Raw genomic sequence first — 20,837 nt, 5'->3', positions numbered from 1 at the left:
TTTTCGCTCTCACCACAATTATCTTCATGTTTTCTCTTCTTGATCACAAATGTATCCATATTAAGATAAATGGCAAGCGACTGTTAAAACACCTGTGGTTATAGTAAAATGTTATTTTGTTTATTTATTTGCTGGTATAGTGCCATCAAATATGCAGAGAATATTTGCCATTCACGTCAGTCCCTGCCCCAATGAAGCTTACACTCTAAATTCCCTAACACACGGACACAAAGACATAGACAGGGTTAAATTTCTTCATCAGCCAATCAACCTACCAGTATGTTTTTGGAGTGTAGGAGGAAAGCAAAGCACCTGCAAACCAGAGAACACGCAAACACGGGGAGACATGTAAATAACACACAGATAAAGTCTTGGTCAAACTCAAGACCCCAACGCTTTGCGGCAGGACTGCTAGCCACTGGGATATAGAATGGCTCTTTACAGCTTCCTGGGAAGTCAGCACGTCAATGATGAAATCCAATCACATATTATACGGCACAAACTGTAAACAATGAAAATTATGATAGTAAAACTTGACAACTCTTTACGTCATACTTCTGTAGTGGTTAAGTATGCAACAAATAAAGACATATTAAGACGATGAAGCTAAGGAAATCTTGCGCCACCGCTGGTCACTATCGGTGACCTACTAGAATGCCGGCACACAATGGTTGAAAAACCTTTTCTTAGCTATTATAATAGCTCTGTCACTCCAATTCAACTTCATTCCAATTCACTAACTTGAATAATTTAATAAACTGCTCAGTTTACATGTAAGTAACTGCAGATGCAGGTATATTGCAAAGGCTGGTATATTGCAGGGAAATTGGGCGTTCTTTGGTAGCAGTGGCTGGTATACTATTGTGACTCAGGCTGATATACTGTCTGAAAATTAGTGCTGAAATAATGTGAGTAAAGTTAAGGACAAGCACCAACAACAACTGTCTTTTTGTTTTCTATGCATACTGGACATTTATATTGCCATGTAGCTGGTACCATGTAAAATATGGGAACAACTGAGCGCAAGCATATTCTCTGCTTTTACTTCAAACTATTGCCTTCTGTTGTCTTGGAAGCTTTCTATCAGGCCTATTTAAGGTGTGGCTTACAAGCCAGCCTTTGCTATATGTAAATCCCCTGTGAGTGCATCTTATTTTAACTGCATTTTAATGGTGTTAAAAGCATATAGGTCATTGTATAACCTGCTTACATCGAGGTACTGGGATTCAGGCTTAAATGTTTTGATCAACATATGAACCTCATGCTTTCATTTTGCTAGATACACACATATGTGCAGTGTTAAGGACAAGTGCCGACAACATCTGTCTTTTTGTTTTGTACACATATAGGGCATTTATATTACCATGCAGCTGGTACCATGTATAATATTGAATTAACTGAGCGCAAGCTTATTTCTTCTCTGTGTACTAACATTAACTGGTATACAGTGGGAACATTGGTGCTGGTATACACTGGTAGCAGTTGCTGGTTTACTGTGAAAACATTGGGGCTGGTATAATGTAAGGTCATTGGAAATAAACATCTGCAAATTTAATTCCAAGGTGGGCAAACAGTTTCCGACTCTTCAATCACAGTTTTTTATTATTTCTCCATATGAGTCACCTATATTTCCCAACAAGGGAGACATATAATTCAGGGCAAAATATGACTCGTTCCCATTACCCCAATCTTCCCTGTCATGCCCTTGATCTACCCAAACTGCAACATAACTCAATGAAACTCCACACTATTCTTCAAAGATTCACTTCCTTTTGGGTCCAAAAGCCAGAGCAGTCCTGCAAAAATCAAGATTATTTAAAGGGATTATTATTATTGCTTTAACGTAACAATTTTATTGAGTTTTATAGGCTGTTTTATTGAGTTTTATAGGCAAAGGATTAATTTACAAGAAGATAGTGGACTTACAAAGACAGATAAACAAATCAGCAAAATATATTACAAGAATGTGTGTAAGCAAAGTACATTCCTATGTCGGTTTATAGGGAAACAAACAGAGGGGAAAAGACGGGACATATTCAAGAAAACAAGGGTGAGAAATAAACCTCATGAAAAGGGAAATATCTGATATGTTGCAGGACAAGGATTGGGATAGGGGATAAAGGAAGAAAAATAAATAAATTTTTCCGTTTTCAAAATGTGTCAGATTAATTTCTGTATGGGGCGTGCCATGGATATGTCTGTGTAACAGTGTGTATAGCACAGAGTCGGGTATATGAACATTGATTATAGGTTCAATGAGTGAGTGAATTTTCTGCCAATAAGGACGTATTTTTGGGCAGGGCCACCATAGGTGAAGCAGGGTGGGCAGGGCCACCATATGTGCAGAAGTACTGAAGCCAGCTCAGACTGGAACTGTTGCCGTCACCCATGCAGCTGCTTTACTGTCCTATTCCTCTGCGCCTGACCGAGAGACCACTCGTGAGAGTTCCTGGGACCTCCAGCTACCCAATTTCGCTGAGATTTAATGCAGACTACCAAAACTGCCATACAGCATGGACCTAAGACAGACTTATGCCCCTCTACTCAGTGTTTCATCCCTCTGACATTACTCCAACCACCTCCTCTCAGCCCCTCTGCCCTTCAGAAAGGCTTCCTGCCGAGGCCACCACTGCACCACTCAGACCTTCCCCAACTAGGCCACTGCTCCACCTTGGCCATGCACTGGAATCCTGCACCACCCAGGCCTCTTCCAACAAGGCCACTGTACCATCTAAGCCCTGCACTGGCCTCCATCCAGGCCTCCGCTAACTAGCTCACTTCTCCATATTGACTCTGCACCGGAGACCTGCACCAACCAGACCTCTGCACCATCTAGGCCCTGCACTGGAACACTACACCAACATATCAACAATTTATTGTTATTTGTAAAGCTTTTTGTATAGTTGATTCAGTTTAATATTACTATAGCAGAATTGTATACCATGATAGTATGTTGTGATTAAACATATCTAAGCACAAACAAAACCTTTATTTGCCAATTTTTAGCTTTGGTTTTAACTGTGTAATAGGCAGGGTCCTCTACCCTATGCCTTGTGCATGTTTCTTATGCATCTTCGGCTTCCTCATTTTTGTTTCTGTATGTAGTATTCGTTCTGCTAATTGCATCTATTCATTTATTATTCGGCTTAACCAGTGGTCGAAATGGAAATTTAGAAGTGGTCGTATGAAAAATGTAATGGAAATGTAAGTGAATGGAATTTATATGGCATAGCATGGTATACACCCACACTTTGACCAATGGGCTTAGCTGTACCCATTGTTGTGCTTACTGTTCTCATGTATGCCTGTTCACTATGGAACCACAGACCCTTTGTGGCGTCTTTTAAATAAAAATAATAACTGTCAAACCCTCCCCTGTGAACTATCCCTATATACTACTTAGAAGTTAGTCGCATCTGGGGACCCGTAAACAGAAAATGTGCAACTTAATAGCAAAGCAAGTCCTCTTTAAATTGTTCTTTTGTAATCAAAACAGAAAAAGTAAGAATTGTATAAGGGAATAATGTATTTGTTAATTATATGGACACCACTCAAACATGGAGTCCTGTCACCTGTCATTCCAAGTAGGATTTGGTTGTCTTGAGCTGGCACTGCTGACTGAATTTCCTCTCACCCCAACCCCTTTACTAGCATCCCCACCAGGAGCCCCACAGCTGTTTAAGTTGTCATTCACAAGGTGTGCAGCGTGTGAAGGAGAACCAGGTATACAAAATACCGGAGAGCTTTAGTGGAGGACACTGGGCGTCCATACACAAAATAAAGGCAAAGAGTGCAAGAGGGCACCTTTCTGGTCACCCTCAGCTGAAATGACAGGTGGATGGGAGTCCATGTTTTAAGTTGTACCCATATAATGAACAATTACCGGAAATAATCAAACTTGTATCTCCAATTTATTATTCCTTTTAAAGGTTGTTGTAAAGTTGATTCAGTTTAATATTTCCAGAGCAGTAATGGTTTCCATGGTAGCCTATTGTAATTTAAGCATATCTGAGCACTCCGGCACCTTTATTTGGTTCTATTCTTAGCTGCAGGTTTTATGTCACAAGTTTAACTATATAATAGCCATCAGCACCCTTAAGGATGGAATTCAAGTTTAGATCTCAGGACATATCTTGAACATGTGAATTGCTCAAGAACATGTATGAGGCTGTGGTGCTTTCCTACTTTTCTGGAGCAATGTTTTGGGCAAGCCTATCAACTGGCCTGTGATGTTTTTGGCAGCTTTAAAGCTACCATTTCATGAATATAAATAGTCTGAACCAGGAAATTGACCCTTAAACAGTAGGTAGATAAATCGTGGTAGGTAACACTATGAGAGTGTCATGTTTAATGCCGAGAACTGGTTGCAAGTTTAGTTAAAATAAGATTTAACCCCCCTGGGACCAGAGTCTGGGTAGACATAGAATCATGCCTGTTGGGGGGCTCCCCGATATGCTCCGCCCTTTGGTTGCCTCCGCCACATGCCCTGTCCGTTACTCGTACACACCTGGTGGTTGCCCTCTCCCTCTCCATATGGTCCTACTGCAACCAGATGGCCGTCCTCTCCCCGTAAACCCAGGTCATGATTCCCCTCTGGCCCAACCCTGCTTTTGAACTGGGCCTCTCCCATCAGATATACTGGGCCAGGGCTAGTATCCTCCACCTCAACAGCATCTCCAGAACAGCTTCCTTTCCTCAGTTCTCCAACCTAGTTAAACTACTTGGTTTCTCAATGGGACAGTTCCACCAATATCTGCAGGTCAGACGCGTCGTCCACTCTACAAAATCCCAATTACCGGCCAGATCCACCACAGTATATGAGAATCTCTGCCTTTCTGGTCTGTCCTTGAAAGGCCTTATTTCTATGCTGCCAACACACTACTCCCACTCACAACTGACACTAAAGACCATTTCCAAATGGGAGGTGGAGCTAGGCGAGTCTCTGGATCATGAAGACTAATCTGATATATTTGAATGGAAAGCGCGATGTTCATTTTATATTTGCATTAAAGAAAATGCTTGTAAATTGCTTCACAGGTGGTACTATGTCCCCTCTAGGCTACCTAGTATCTATCCACAGGTAAACGACGCCTGTTGGAGAAACCGTGATGCCACTGGCTCCTTCCTGCATAAATGGTGGAGCTGTCTCCCTTTCTGGTCTACTGTCCTCACATTCGCCTCTGCTGTCTTAGGTGTTTCCATTTCCTCTGAACCCAAGCATATGCTTCTACCATTGCCTATCCTTGACCTCCCATCTCACACCTACAGACTATTCAGACACATTGGGAGTACAGCAACTTGCCAGATTGCTGCTCCTAGAAGAAACCCTCTCCACCAACACTCCACTGTAGTCGGGTGTGGCATATTTACCAGATAGAACATATCACTAGCATCCTAAGGGGCTCCTCCGTTTTCCTTCGATAAAGTCTGTGCCTCTTACCATAATCAACCCCTTCTAAATCCTTAGATGGGCCTCTGTCACGGGCGAATTTGTCTATAGCTGCTCTACTCTCTTGTTGCTTGTCACTTTTTGTGTGAAATTCCCCTCTCTTTTCTCTATTCCCTTTCTATACTTTTACAATCTCCTATACCTCCACCCTTCCTTCTGCTCTCTACTCCTTTTTTCTTTTTCTTTTTTTCTCTCCTCCTCTCTTTCCATCCCCTTCCACTTCCTTATACAGGTTAAAATGTGCAAAACCGCTGTTGATCTCCGGAAAGTAACTTTCATCTCCTGTACGTGAGTTCATAGGGCAATGCTGTTGTGGACTCTATATGCAGTTTGGTTTGAAATTTCTTGCCCTATGATTGTTAGCCTATAACCATTTCTGGTCTGCCTATGTTTTCTCATACAGTTTCACTAGCAATGTTGCCAATACACAGTATTTTAAAAATAAATAAATTAAGATTTAACACATAGATAACCTGATGTATTAGTCTCATGTCTCTCATACTCCTTTTATGGCAATTATAGTTGATATTTAAAAGTCTTTCTATTGCCATGGTTTGTCTTGCTTGTTTTATGTTCTCTCTCCATCCAGTTTAGAATTGATGCTTGGCATGAATGACAGGACTGCCCTTTTTGACCTTTGCTTGAGCCTCTGGTGTGTAGCATTTATCTAGATTCCAAAATTACTGGTGGTGGTGGACACTTTTTGCAGATTATTTTATTATTGTCTTCTGTAAGTGATTTTTCATGTTTAAAGACTAATACCTTGTAGTCTGCAATGCTTAATATGTTTTGACCCTGCTCATTTATTTTTCTGTTTTCCATTTTAAGTAGGGGTGATACTCAGTTAAGTACCTTGGGCTTTCTTCATGTCTAAGAACTATAAAGGAAACTATTCCCTTTTGAGCAGTACATTTATTGCTCACTTAGCATACGTTGCTTATTGGCATTTCCCTTGTGAGTAGTTAGATTGGATCACATTTAAAACTAGCACTTGATTATTGAGGACTGTCTGTGCTGCGTTTGTCTTCTGGTCAATACAGCACATAGCAAATTAACAAGGACATCTCTACAACTAATCTTGAGTATAAGATTCTTCCTTAGACCCCTACCAAATTTTGGAATTCCTATTCAGAAACAGTATATTGTGGCCCCTCTGACCTTCTCATCATAGGTTTCCTACAGATTTGGAATGTTTTCTTCCAAAAATACCAACTGCTACTATTACTACTCCTAGTAGAATAACTTGTCCGTGTTTGATGAACATCCTGTCAAAATGGATCTTTGCACACACAGCTGTTGGAAATTCCCACTACAATTAATTTTCACAGATTGACCAAATTCTGGCTGCAGGCCCAACTGGTCTTCTCTCTCTTTTTGTTCTATACATTTTTTAGTTTTAATTTTGAAAGATAACAATAGCACCCATAAACATACTCACACCAAAAGCAATCCACCCTGCACCCATTTAAGCTACAGATAAATTAAGAAGAAATTAAACTAAATTTACAAAGAAATTGAATAGCCTATTCTTTGACTTGACAAGTTGCAACATGCCCGGGCCATTGCTAACCTCCTGTTTAACTGTTACACTTTTCTTTACGTATTTGCTAATTGTACACCCAATGAGTAGATGTAATGTCTATTGACTTTTATTCCCCTTAATGCTCAAAAATGGTTTAAGTACAATTTGATGACTCTTTCCCTTATTTTATCAAAGTTATCCTGATACTTTTGCAGTAATATTTTTTTTTTACTGACATTTATACATTTTCCTCAATTACTTATTGTGCAATCATTCTAATTCTTCAATAAGATATTGCTGGGCTTCCAGCAATAAGTCATTATTAAAACGTGTGGTGACCAGATAGAGAGGATTTGTGAAGATCTTGTTTAGGTAAAGTAGGATAAAATTCACTAACAGGATTAACTTCCAGACTATACTTTAGATATGCCTAATATGCTTTACTAAATAACTCTGCTCTCTCTTATTCTCGCCCCCTATAATATTTTATGTAGATTCTTAACCTGTGAGTCACCATGCCATCCTAGGTGGGTCCACATAATCCCCTCTGCAAACCTATTGTCTACTGTGAGGTCATAAAACTATTTACTTATCATGATTTCTACAAAAAAACATTCTTTTCATTATATTTTTAACTGCAACACATATTTAATTTATAGACAAAAATATGTAATTAATATAAAGTCGCTGATGTATGAGTCATCCCCCCCTCCGTCTCTTAATCTGTGTGTTTCTAGGTCCACCCTTCCTACCCTCCCTTTGTGTCTCTTTGTCCGTCCTACCTGCCCTCCCTTTGTGTCTCTGTGTCCGTCCTCCCTGCCATCCCTTTGTGTCTCTGTGTCTATCCTCCCTGCCCTTCCTATGTGTCTCTGTGTCCGTCCTTCCTGCCCTCCTTATGTGTCTCTGTGTCCGTCCTCCCTGCCTTCCCTATGTGTCTCTGTGTCCGTCCTCCCAGCCCTCCCTATGTGTCTCTGTGTCCGTCCTTCCTATGTGTCTCTGTGTCTGTCCTCCCTATGTGTCTCTGTGTCTGTCCTCCCTATGTGTCTCTGTGTCCGTCCTCCCTGCCCTCCCTATGTGTCTCTGTGTCCGTCCTTCCTGTCCTCCCTATGTGTCTCTGTATCTGTCTTCACTGCCCTCCCTATGTGTATCTGGGTCCATCCTCCTTGCCCTCCCTATGTGTATCTGGGTCCATCCTCCTTGCCCTCCCTATGTGTGGCTGGGTCTATCCTCCCTGCCCTCCCTATGTGTCTCTGTGTCTGTCCTTCCTGTCTTCTCTACCCTTCCAAATGTGTCTCTGGCTCCAACCTCCCTTCCCTCCCTATGTGTCTGTGGTTTTGTCCTCCTTGCCCTCCTTATGTGTATCTCAAACTGTCCTCTCTGCCTTCCCTTTATGTGTCTGTGGCTGACTAGTCACATGGGATGTGCACCACAGGACAGGTGCCGTCCCATGCGTATAGCCTGCATGAGCCTCAGACAGAGTAATTTGCTTCTCCTACACAGTGCTGCTGAAAGAAGGTAAGTGTGAGGTAAGGGGAGGGGGATTTATTTTCTAAATGTAATAAGAGATCGGAGGGGGGGGGGTTTGTCTTAATGCAATAAAGGAAGGGGGAGGGGAATTTGTTTAATGTAATGAGAGAAGGGATGTTGTCTTAATGTACTGAGGGAAGGGGGGTTGTCTTAATATACCGAGGGAAGGGGGGTTGTCTTAATGTACTGAGGGAAGGGGGGTTGTCTTAATGTACTGAGGGAAGGGGGGTTGTCTTAATGTACTGATCGAAGGGGGGTTGTCTTAATGTACTGAGGGAAGGGGGGTTGTCTTAATGTACTGAGGGAAGGGGGGTTGCTTTAAAGTAATGAGGGAGGGGTGGTTTTCTTAATGTAATTAGGGAAGAGGGGGATTTGTCCAATTTAATGTGGGAGGGCAAGTGGCCTATTAATTTAATGGCGAACTGGGGGTTGTGGCTAATTTGGGGCAAACGAAGGCTGTTTTTTAAATGTAATTAGGAATTACTTAATGTCGGGATAGTTGAAGGAAATAGGTACATTTATTAAATGTAAATGCTTTTAATTTATTACCAGGGATGTTTAGAGGAAGGGAAATATATTTAATTTTGGGTCCGGTTGCGGGGAAATAGGGCTATTTATTAAATGTCTATGATATTAAATCAACATCAGGGCTGCCTGGATGAAAATAGGTCTATTTATTAAGTGTAAATAATATTCATTTTATTTAATAGGACTGGTTGCAAAGAGGGAGGCCTAATTATAAAAGGTGGGTGTTATCGATTTAACGCTGGGGCTTGTTGGGGGCTTTCTATATTTCATGTACCTCTTTTTTTTTCAAATAGGGCACCAACATTCCAGGATCCAGGTAGGAAGCTCCTGAGCATAACATAGCAGCAGCCACAGGTAGTGAACTGCAAGAACAGGTAAGGTAACATACTAATAAAAGCAAATAGCTATCTTTCTTTTTCAGTGGCCTAACATTTGACTGGTGTCAGGATCTTATATTTAGTATTCTGTCCTATATTTAGCTTTATGTCATTTTGGCTTAAAAGAAAAAGAATACAACGTTCCCACCCACCCACACAGACATATATATCTCACTTTCCCACACTGGCTACTTATATAAATAATATGGGAAAACCTAAAACATTTATTATATATTCCTGACTTGTGAGAGGGAAATATAGGATCTGGGACAGGTATAGATTGACGGGATAGTGGGGGAAGGGACATGGTGAGAGAAGCAGGGAGTAAGTAAGAGGGTGAAAGGAGCTGGAGGAGAGGAGATGGGGGAGATACCTTGGATGACGATAGAGGCACATGGGAAGAGTGGACAGATAAGAGAGAGTTGAAGGATCACAAGGAAGATATAAGTGAGAGGTGATGAAACACAGGATTGGTGGGAGACCCAATATACAATATAAAAATGTATCTAAAACTAATTTTACACTATGAAAAGCCCCAAATGCGGCCCTCAGCTATATGTATTATTGCAAGATCTGGTAAGGTTTGTCATTTCCTGGGGTAAATGGCTGCACTTCCCATGCATTAGCCAAACAATATCACACTAGTCCAGTGCCTCTATTCAAGTAGCAGCACTTAGTTTTTTTTAGCAGCTTCAAAAATAATGAAAGCATAAACAAAAGTCCTAGCCTGTCCGGCTCTAACTAATACAATAAAGAGAATTCCCTCTTTAAGTGGGAGGGACCTAATGTCCCCCAAAGACAAAATATTACACATGTAATAATGGTAGTGTCTCTCAGCAGGCATCTGACATGTTCCCCAGCTAGTGAGAGATACTGAGGAAAAATCCTCACAGCTATTTAAAAGCACAGGTACAACTACTGATAAACTAGCAACTGGCTAGCAGGTTGAAAGACGTGAAATCCGCCAGCCCTTCTTTCTATATTCATAACCCCAGGGACCCTTACGTCAACTGACTGAAGCCGGACCGCTGTTTGGAAACTTACTCTCCAAACATACACACTCTCCCTGAGGTTTTAAAGCACATAAGACAGAAACCTGGGCTATATGTATAGGACATTTACTACTCTCCCAGGACTATAGTTTTATCTTTGAACTGAAAAATAATCATCTTAACAGTTTGAAACTTAGAAACTATATAGTTTTGTTAAGTACAAGTCATATATATATATATATATATATATATATATATATATATAGATAATTCTAGAAAACAGTAAAGCTCAGATACCATGGAGAGAAGAATGTAGGATCTAAGTAGTATACTGTTTTAAAGTTTTAAATAAACCGTAATAACTAACATATTTCTCATTTATCTTTTGTCTACACAGAATACATTCTTCTGTAACTTAGTTACTTGTTTGCTTTTGATAATAAATAGTATTTTTGATAGACCTATGCAAGTGTGTTCATTTGAATAAAAATTAGAAAGCATTGTCAACATAGAGGTTCACTATTACAGGACAGAAACAAATATACAATCTGTGCTACATTGAGTGAGCAATGAAATGTAGGTGTTTGTGGAGGAGTTAACATTCCTAATCATGTCTTCATGTTTTCTTGCTATTAATTCTCTCTCACTTGTTTACTTTGCTGCTGTATTTGCAAACACATCAGAATATAAATGCTGATCACATCTCTATTTAATTTCTTATTAGATTAAGTATACTACCAGAGGAATGTTCTACAGAAAAACACGTTTGTCTTGGTCCATGGTCCAGAATGTAAGCTCTCATGAGCAGGTCCAGCTCTCCTAGTGTTTTCCTTACGTCATTTTGCGGGATGCAATTTTGTACATTTATTTGTATTTATTTCATTTTGTCAATTTTGTACTTATGTTATTTTGTCATTATGTTGTATGTTCTAACCCCCTATGCCTGGTGCAGCCGAACCTTTGTTGCTTCTTATAAATAAAAGATAATAATAAATAATAATAATCCACAAAAGTGCAGCGTTTATAAGCACTCAATCACTTTAGTGGTGACAGGTTAAAGTTAGGGCGGATGCTCTCCCCTGTCACACTGGAGCAATTACACTCTAAAGACACTATGCAATGTTTTCTTATATGACTCACTATGAGACAGAGGAGCAGTTTTACCCCTTTGCTTCAACCTGTCATTACCAAAGGGTGAAACGTTCTTTTGCAAGTGTAAAGGTGTGTTTGCTGGCGAGATTGATTGGTTTAGCTTTGCCTATATACCAATGTGGTCACTGCCAGCGATAATGGAATAACCCCACCAAAGCTTCATGGGAAAGCCTATTTACCAAGAATGACGGCAGTGCTGAGGATGGCTGATCCACAGCATTAAAGAAATGCTTTATTCTTGGAAGTAGTATTTAACTTTTATCGATTTGGGCCGGTATTCGGCTAGTCTGGAGCTCAACTGACCCTGCATTTTGTTTCTGATAAATATAGTTCAAAAATCATTTTATTTTTTTATTGCATTGGTTTTTTGATTCCTCATAATAAATAAGCCCTAGGGGTAAATTTATCAAGCTGTGGGTTTGAAAAAGTGGAGATGTTGCCCATAGCAACCAATCAGATTCTAGTTGTCATTTTGTAGAATGTACTATATAAATGATAACTAGGATCTGATTGGTTGCTATAGGCAACATCTCCACTTTTTCAAACCTGCAGCATGATAAATTTACCCCCTGGAGTATATATGACCCTGCAGATCTGAAAATTATTTAGCATTGTTAACGACTATATGATTGATTAAATTCAAGCTAGCAAATATCTTCTAGTCCATATTGTTGTTTTGCTCCCTATTTGCTGTACAAGAGTATATTGTAGACTTTCCATGGCATTCTTGAAAATGAGAGATGACTCAAGTGTATTTCTTCATGGCAACATACTTTATTAATAAATAAATTGTACTGTTAGTTTAGACAGAGAAGCTGTCACTTTCGGTATGCTTAGAGCTTCCTCTGGCACTACTTAACTGTAATCTTCTTTATGCTTCCATACATAAAGGTGATTGCGTGGGGGATGAGCTGATTCTCTTTATGTGTAAGTGTGTATGTGTTACTGTTATTGAAAGAGTTAAAACTGTAATAGCAGATGTGTGTGCCACTGTTTCTGTGTGTAGGCATTTTTTTCTTATTGGCTGTGTATTTGTAAGCATATGTACAGCATACAAGAGCGTCTGTTCCTGTAAATGTGTGCCAAAACTGCCTTTTCCTATTTGTACATATCTGTACAAGTGTATGGTGTATGAAGTATTAATTGAGACCTCCACCTATACCTATTTTTTTTTTATATAGTGTGTCCGGGGTGCATAAAAAAAAAAGATATAGTACACTTGGCCTCCTGTTAACTGTCTTCAGCAGCTTTCCTCTGCAGAATGACTGTAGTGACTATATGGAGAGCCTGCCTATCAAACTGATAAAAATGGAAAATTCCTTTCAGGATGTCCCAGTGTTCTATTCTTGCAGGCTTGATTGACAGCGTCTCCCATTTGTTATATTTATGTATTATATTAAAAATTGTCAATAATGAATTGGGAGCTTCCAAGTACAATGCTTCAAAGGGTGAATCTTTTTTTTTGTTTGCTTCTTGTATAACTGCAGCACAGTGTTTGCATTTGATATGCATTTTTATTGCCATTCTTTACTAAAGTTAAATAACGCATTTAAAGTGCCATTACATATGTTCTTAGGGTACAAACTCAATGGACTTTTTAAATGCATTTTACACACATACACCGATCAGACACAACATTAAAACCAACTGCCTAATATTGTGTAGGTCCCCCTCGTGCCACCAAAACAGCTCTGATCTGTTGAGGCATAGACTCCACAAGGTATCCTATGGTTTCTGGCACCAAGACGTTAGCAGCAGATCCTTTAAGTCCTGTAAGTTGCAAGGTGGGGCCTCCATGGCTCGGACTTGTTTTTCCAGCACATCCCACAGATGCTCGATCAGATTGGCGGCCAAGTCAATGCCTGAACTGTTTGTCATGTTCCTCAAACTATTCCTGAACAATTTTTGCAGTGTGGCAGCGCTCATTATCCTGCTGAAAGAGGCCACTGCCATCAGGGAAAACTGTTGCCATGAAGGGGTGTACTTGGTCTGCAGCAATGTTTAGGTAGAAGGTGCATGTCAAAGTAACATCCACATGAATGCCAGGACCCAAGGTTTCCCAGCAGAGCATTGCCCAGGGTATCACACTGCCCCCGCCGGCTTGCCCTTTTCCCATAGTGCATCCTGGTGCCATCTCTTCCCCAGGTAAACAACGCACATGCACCTGACCATCCACATGATGTAAAAGAAAACATTTTTCATCAGACCAGGCCACCTTCTTCCATTTCTCCATGGTCCAGTTCTGGTGCTCATGTGCCCATTGTAGGCACATTCAGCTGTGGACAGGGGTCAGCATAGGCACACTGACCAGTTTGCAGCTAGGCAGCCCCATGCGCAGTAAGCTGCGATGCACTTTGTGTTCTTTCTATCATAGCAAGAATTAACTTTTTCAGCAATTTGTGCTACCGTAGCAATCTTCTGTGGGATTGAACCAGACTGGCTAGCCTTCGCTCCCCACGCACATCAATGAGCCTTGGGCTTGCATGACCCTCTTCCCAGTTCAACGGCTTTCCTTCCTTGGACCACTTTTGGTAGGCACTAACCGCTGCATACCGGGAACACCCCACAAGACCTGCCGTTATTGGAGATGCTCTGACCCAGTCGTCTAGCCATCACAATTTGACCCTTGTTAAAGTTGCTCAGATCCTTACGCTTACCAATTTTTCCTGTTTCCAACACATCAACTTCAAGAACTTACTGTTCATTTGCTGCATAAAATATACCTTTACAGGTGCCATTGTAGCGAGATAATCTATGTTATTCACTTCACTTGACCTTGGTTTTAATGCTGTGGATTAATGTTTTAATGCTGACAAGGTGTGTAGAACAGCAGTGGGTACATACCCTAACTCTAGATATTGAGAGCAGCCACATGGGCTTGCATATATAATAAAAAATGGAATGCAGAACTCACAGAGAATGTAACCCATTTATAGCCAGATGCTCTTGAGGTGGCGCATACCATAGTACAATGATCAAGAAAAACAGTGTAGCTTTGCAACACGTATGTAGCTCAAGCGTCCACTATGAGGTGTTTCTCTAATGGGCACCTTACTCTAACTGTGAGATGAACTATATAGCCATATCTGACCCTTTTAATCTGTGCATAACTCCAATGAAAAAAAAAATTTCCAGCAAATTTCCATTTTTGTCTTTTTTCTCAGCATATATAGCACAGTATTCCCACAAAATGAAATTAGTTTATTTTAATTGTCAATAAACTTCACATTCTACAGCACCTTGTTTTACTGAAAGGAACACACCCTTTTAACCTTTCCTTTATTGTTTCTTTAATGCTATGTTTAGTGTTTTTATAAGAGTGCTTTATCTTTAGGCACACTAAAATATGCTTTAACATAAAACATCTGCGTCTGTTTACTTTTTGAAGTTGATGATTAATTGCGCAGTAATGAAGACAATCAAATCTCTTAATGATCTAATAAGCATCTGTGCACTGTTAAATGAGTCAGAAACAACGAGAAAAGGCTTACAAATATCTGACAATTTTCATTACCAAATGCCTTATTTTCTATTATAAATGTGTTGATTAATTAAGGTGTCCCTCAAATCTGTTTAAGAGGCAGAGTGCAGGAATGTTGTTTACCCGCTGTCAAATTGTGTAAGTTTTTTCCATCATCATTTAAGCTTTGATATCATATCTAGACCAATAACCATGACCATGTTCATTTGACATGCATAAATATTCAGGTAGAGTACAGATAAAATAACCATTAAGTAGAAGGACCTAAAGTGGTTTTGCTCCATTTTATGGGCTTACTCATGTTATCTTAGATGTTGTTCATGCCTCATTCGTTATGGAACTCAACACCAGCAAACTGCATTGAGAATACAGTAGCATCTGGATCATTGATCTTAGCGTTTACACACTTCTGTTGGAGTGGGAAACAATCCTGCATTTCATCCTAAACATGGCAAGAGCAACATTTACCGGGATGCTTGTCTGAACAAGCCGTTAAAGGTACATGCTCACTGGCATTTTAGATGCATTATTTAATGCTAGTAAAAGGTCCTATCAAATGCAAAGTTGTTTGATTCATGTCTGATATGCATTTTTGTAAGCTTAGAAAGTGCTGAAATACAGATAGTGTTCTGGAAAATGTTATTGCAAGAGAACTGAAGTAAAAAGACAAATGGGTGGGTGGGAGACAGATATGGAGCTGCCCAGTGGTGTTATTTTTCTGGCAAGAGGTGGGAAAATGTATACTACAATTAGATGTGGGAATATCCTCCATTACTCGAGATTGTATTTATTCGGCTTGGGTCTAAATAAGAACACGCATAGATTCATTAGGTTACTTGTCAATATCCTATTTATGTTAGTGAAAGTGATCATTGCCAGAGAATGGATGGCTCCGGAGGGCCCTATTCTAAAGGACTGGATTGATCTTGTAAATAATACTGTAGGACAAGAATGGTTTACGTATATATCAGTCGTAACTAGATTAACAAATATGAGAAAATTTGGTATTGGTGGAGGATTTTTCCTTCTGTTACGGAGGGACATCGTTAGATGGATCTCTCTTAAGTTCTATGCCCTGGACAGCCACCTAGCCTCTACTATATTAATATTTGGAAATAATAGATTTATATGCTCATATTGAAATGAGCATATAACTCTATTATGTGACTAAGGACACGTCACAAAAAAAAATAATTAAAATGCTTTCTGTATTCTTATATTGCATGTTTACCCACCAATATTTTCTGATTTACGCTATACTTAAATATTGTAGGTTTGATTTTATGACACTGTTACTATCCCTATGTGGGTTTAGCTTTAGTTTACTTTTGTTAAGGTTTTTTTCCAATAATGTAAAACATTTCAATACATTTTTTTAAAAAAAGGCAAATGGGTATAGTTACACTTAGAATGGTTTCTAGTTTCAGATCCACTTTGCCAGATGTATTATTGCTGACAAGGTGCTTGTAACTCTCACAGTAGTAATCATACTTGCCAACCCTCCCTGAATGTCAGGGAGACTCCCTGAGTGATCTCACTCACTCCCTGAAGAGTATGGCATTCTCCCTGATGCTGAGCCAGTACAAGACGTGGTTGACTTGCCATCTAGGACATAGTTCAGAAATTGTGTCCTCTGTCCATGTATTGATGCCTATGGAGGTGGCCATTTTCATGGAGGCCAAGATTTAATCAAAGACGGACAGGTAAGACACCATGACTTCAGTAATGGAGACAGAAATGTAAAACACACTTCAGTCTCTAGAGATTCATAAGCTGCTTTTCTTTAACGCACAGTTGCCTACTTTCCTGGAATGTCCGGGAGACTCCCGCATTTCTGGGAGACCTCCCGGGCTCCCAGGAGAGCAGGGCAACCTGCCGGTTCTCATCCCCGCAATAGATAAGTGGCGGGGGGGCTTAATGACGCAAATATTAAGACATCTTAACCCTGTCCCCTGCTGTAATTGGCCAAAATTGTGACAATCGTTTAGGGGGTTGGGTCAAAATGATGCGATTCATCAGGCCCTGCCTCCATCTGCTCACCTCCCCCGGGATCAACCTGAAGCCAACGTTGAAAAGTTGGCAAGTATGGTAGTAATAGGCATGCATATAAAACAAATCATATAAAAGTCCAATATAAACATATGGGGCCTGAGTCATTAAGGAAAGCAAGGCAAGAAAAGGAGTAACCTTGATCCTGGACAAACCATATTACAATGCAAGGGATACATTAGTTTATTATTTTGCATTAGCTTGTTATTTTGCACATAAGGAAAATACTGGATGCTTTATCATGTAGCACACAAATAAATACTTGATAGCATTATTTTCACACTGAAATTTAAAGTTGATCTAAGACATACCCTATCCCAACTATAAATCTGTCCCCATAATTTAAATGTATATCTCCCTCCAATGCAACATGGTTTTGCCCAGGTGCAAAGTTACTCCTTTTTTATGCTATGCTCTTCTTAATGACTCAGGCCCATAGAGTTTGTGTCATTTTTAAAATTAGGGTGTTTGGGTTGCACTATATGAGCCAAAATAGATCAGTTAGCTAAAAGACAGCAGGATATTTGGACATGGGGAGAAATAACTATAGACTGTTGTGGATACATGACAAATGGTCAATTGTGTGAAAATATGTGGGTGGTCCATTGCATCAATAAAGCACCTGTGCTATTTTGTTTGATCCCCTGAATCCCCTTTTCATTGAAAGCTCTACGGAGTGGGGCCCTTTCACATTCTTGCAAATATTTGAAAATATTTTCCAGGGACATTTTGATACTGAGTTGTGGCATCTAAGCATGCGGGACACAAAACTGTTTTGGCGGACCTGAGATCACTGCAATCCCCATCATATCATGCCAGTATTGCCTTTATACATTTGTAGGGTCTGATTACCTTGCACAGCCTTGTTCCTGCTACAATTTAATGAGATGTTTCAGTTGTTCACACAATAAGTACATTTTATCCAACCATGATTTCAATATGTCAGTTTGAAAATGTCAATTTATTCTATTATACCAAATCAAATTCGATTTTAAATATTGCTGTGCTTGAATGATGTTGGAAATTCAATAAATGTGCAGTATGATTTAGCTGCCCACTTATGGCATTAATGAGTGCAGAAGTAAGCCAATATTTCCTGGGGGTTGAAGTTTATTATTTTCTTTTAATGGTTTGCATAGACTGAAAAAAGAACTTGTTTTATATTCCACATATCCTTGGTGTTCTGTGCTCCCAATACTGATGGAATAGCCAGCAAAATGTTGCAATGATCTGCAATGCACTTTTTCCAAGACATATGTTGAAGAACATTACTGTCTTGTCATCTTATGTTAGATCAAATAACAGACATGAAAGGTGGATTTAAAAGCTGTGCATCAGCGCAGAGCACATAATGCATGACGCAGCAGAATCCAGTAGTGAAGAAAAAATGTATGTGCTGGTTAGTAGGAGCAATTAATAGTGTTGTGGGGGTGTAGTCATGCACCAAGCTAAGCATTGTTGTAAAGTCCCTGCATAGTCATTTTCTTAAATAAGTACAAGTACACTACGTGCTCAAACATGCAGAGAATTGCCATCACAGAAAACAAATCAGCCATATCTATTCTACTACTAATTTTGTCATCTATCCAAATTACAGCAATTAACCCAGCCATTGCCTCTCCTTAGCTGTTTTCTGCAGGCTCCTCCATTGGAAAAGCTCTGCTATTTCTGGCAATAAGCAGCTTGAAGTTAGTGGCAGCGCTCAGCTTTCCTATTTTGTTGCAAAATTCTGGGACTGCACTACTTCACCACAATTGGCATTTACATCAGTTATCGCCTAATCATAATAAACGTCCAAGAACTTGGGTGATAAAAAGAGTTATGTATGTGGGAGGATGCAATCTGCAGAAATAGTGACAACATATCTTACAAGCTTCAACATAAGTTGAATTGTCATATTTACAATGAAATGGAAGACTTTAAAAGAACCTATTCTACAATGCTAGAGTTTTACAATACCAATCCTATAATTTGTGTGGCTCATTTTATGGTTAAATGATACCCTTCAGTGATTTCAAAACATTCAAGGTGTATGCCATGGGTAAAGGGGGTACAGCTGCTATGGAGCCCACAGCTGAGGGGGACCCACCTACCCTGTCAAAGCCCTATATGTACTGTATATGCAAGATTTTCACTGAGTGGTATCCCAGGGCCTTTGCAAAACTTGCTATAAGACCCACAGATATCAAATTACGTCCCTGCTGACATTGTTTATGATACAGAAAAATCCTTACTAAGTAATTGCTTACCCTCATCACTCCCCAACATCCATGTTCAGGTATCTGTGGGATAGTGTGATTGTACTATTTGTGCTTGTACACAGACCACAAGTTGCCAGTTTTCCTTTGAGTAAGGATTAAGTGATTTCTGACAGCTATTCAGCCAACCTCATGTGTCAATAGACATATATCTCAGGAAATAGATAACTTACCTTGAAAGCCCTGTGTCAGTCATTTTGGGAAATGCCCTGACATTAGGTTGACATAGTTAATTTCCAAAGGTGGGGGCAAGAGCAGTGTGAGAAGTTAAAATCCGTTGCCTGACCCAGTAATATTGTTTATCTTGTATGGGGAGACCTTTCAAGGTGGAAATGTGCCATTGCTCCCAAGGTGTACTCTTCTCATGCCAAGTCTTAAACTAGTAAGTTATTGACTCTGGATTTTTTTTCCTACTTTATTTCTGAAACTTATTTGTGCAACTTATTTTGTAAGTCTTGCTATTAACTGTTTTGTACTTAAGCCTTGGAAACATTTTTTTGGATTAAATACATATAATCTAGCATGTTCTCCATGATTCTTTGTGAACTTACGAAGCCAAGAGAGCCTCATGCTACATGTGTATGTGATTTAAATATGTAATATTAATAAGTAGTTTTGGTGAATGCAAGGACTCCATAGTAAACCCTTCCTGGTGGCAGAAAAGGTATATTCATTGGTAAGTGACCAAGGTAATTCCAGTCACGTGCAGATGTTTCAGATTGCTGTATCTGAGACAGGCTGGGCGTTTGTGACATTCACATTCTTTTAAAATACTTTCTAATGGAAACATAATGGGTTTGAGTCATTACTGAGAGTAATCAAAAAAGGAGTAAATTTGATCCTGGACAAACCATGTTACAAAGCAAAGAGTGCAAGAGTGTTTATTGTTTTGCATGGAATGAAAATACTGAAAATTTCACTCAGTGATTCACTAAGGCTACCCTGCTTTATGCTGATTGAAGAGCTGAATGCATATGCCTGAACAGCTGCACCCTGATTCAGTATTGGTTCTGTAAATTGGCAGCAACACAAGCTTTGATGGTAGAATATGTTGTGGTTTCAAACAATATTGCTGAAATCTAGGAATTAGCTCCAAGTTAGAGCATATCTGGTGCAGGAATAATACAATCATGTATACCTGATGCCAAGTCTACAATGCTAAACCATTTCTGGAACCTAAGTTGGGTCATATCTGCTGCTAGGCATATTCTGTTGAGCCATAACTATTGTAAACAGACATATCTTAGAATAAAATGCTAAGCCATATCTGACACCAAATTTAATATGCAGAACCATATCTGGTGCCCACTCCAATATGCAGACCAATATCTAGTGCTGATATATACAGCCTGATATACAGACAAAGTATATATAATTACTCTCAAAGGAACTCCCTCTGTAAAGTGAGACAGTGTTACATCCTTCTTGTAACCAGGCCCTGTTCACGGCATGTATCAGCCTATTGGCTCATAGTTGTGTTTCAGGGCTTGTATTTAACTCTG

General features: G+C 39.7%; 1 long non-coding RNA gene across 1 annotated transcript in view; it reads right to left on the bottom strand.

The window, feature by feature from the left end:
- Window positions 1–157: 157 nt before the first annotated feature.
- LOC142104650 (uncharacterized) overlaps window positions 158–20,837 on the bottom strand; it is a 214,305-nt gene continuing 193,625 nt past the window's right edge. The window contains exon 3 of the long non-coding RNA XR_012679615.1: window positions 158–1,796. This is a non-coding gene — a long non-coding RNA (uncharacterized LOC142104650). The remainder of the gene's footprint in view (window positions 1,797–20,837) is intronic.

Source organism: Mixophyes fleayi, chromosome 1 (genome assembly GCF_038048845.1).
Source record: "Mixophyes fleayi isolate aMixFle1 chromosome 1, aMixFle1.hap1, whole genome shotgun sequence".
NCBI classification, from domain to species: Eukaryota; Metazoa; Chordata; class Amphibia; order Anura; family Limnodynastidae; genus Mixophyes; species Mixophyes fleayi.
The sequence above is the reverse complement of the archived record's forward strand: the minus strand, read 5'-3'. Positions and strand labels throughout refer to the sequence as shown.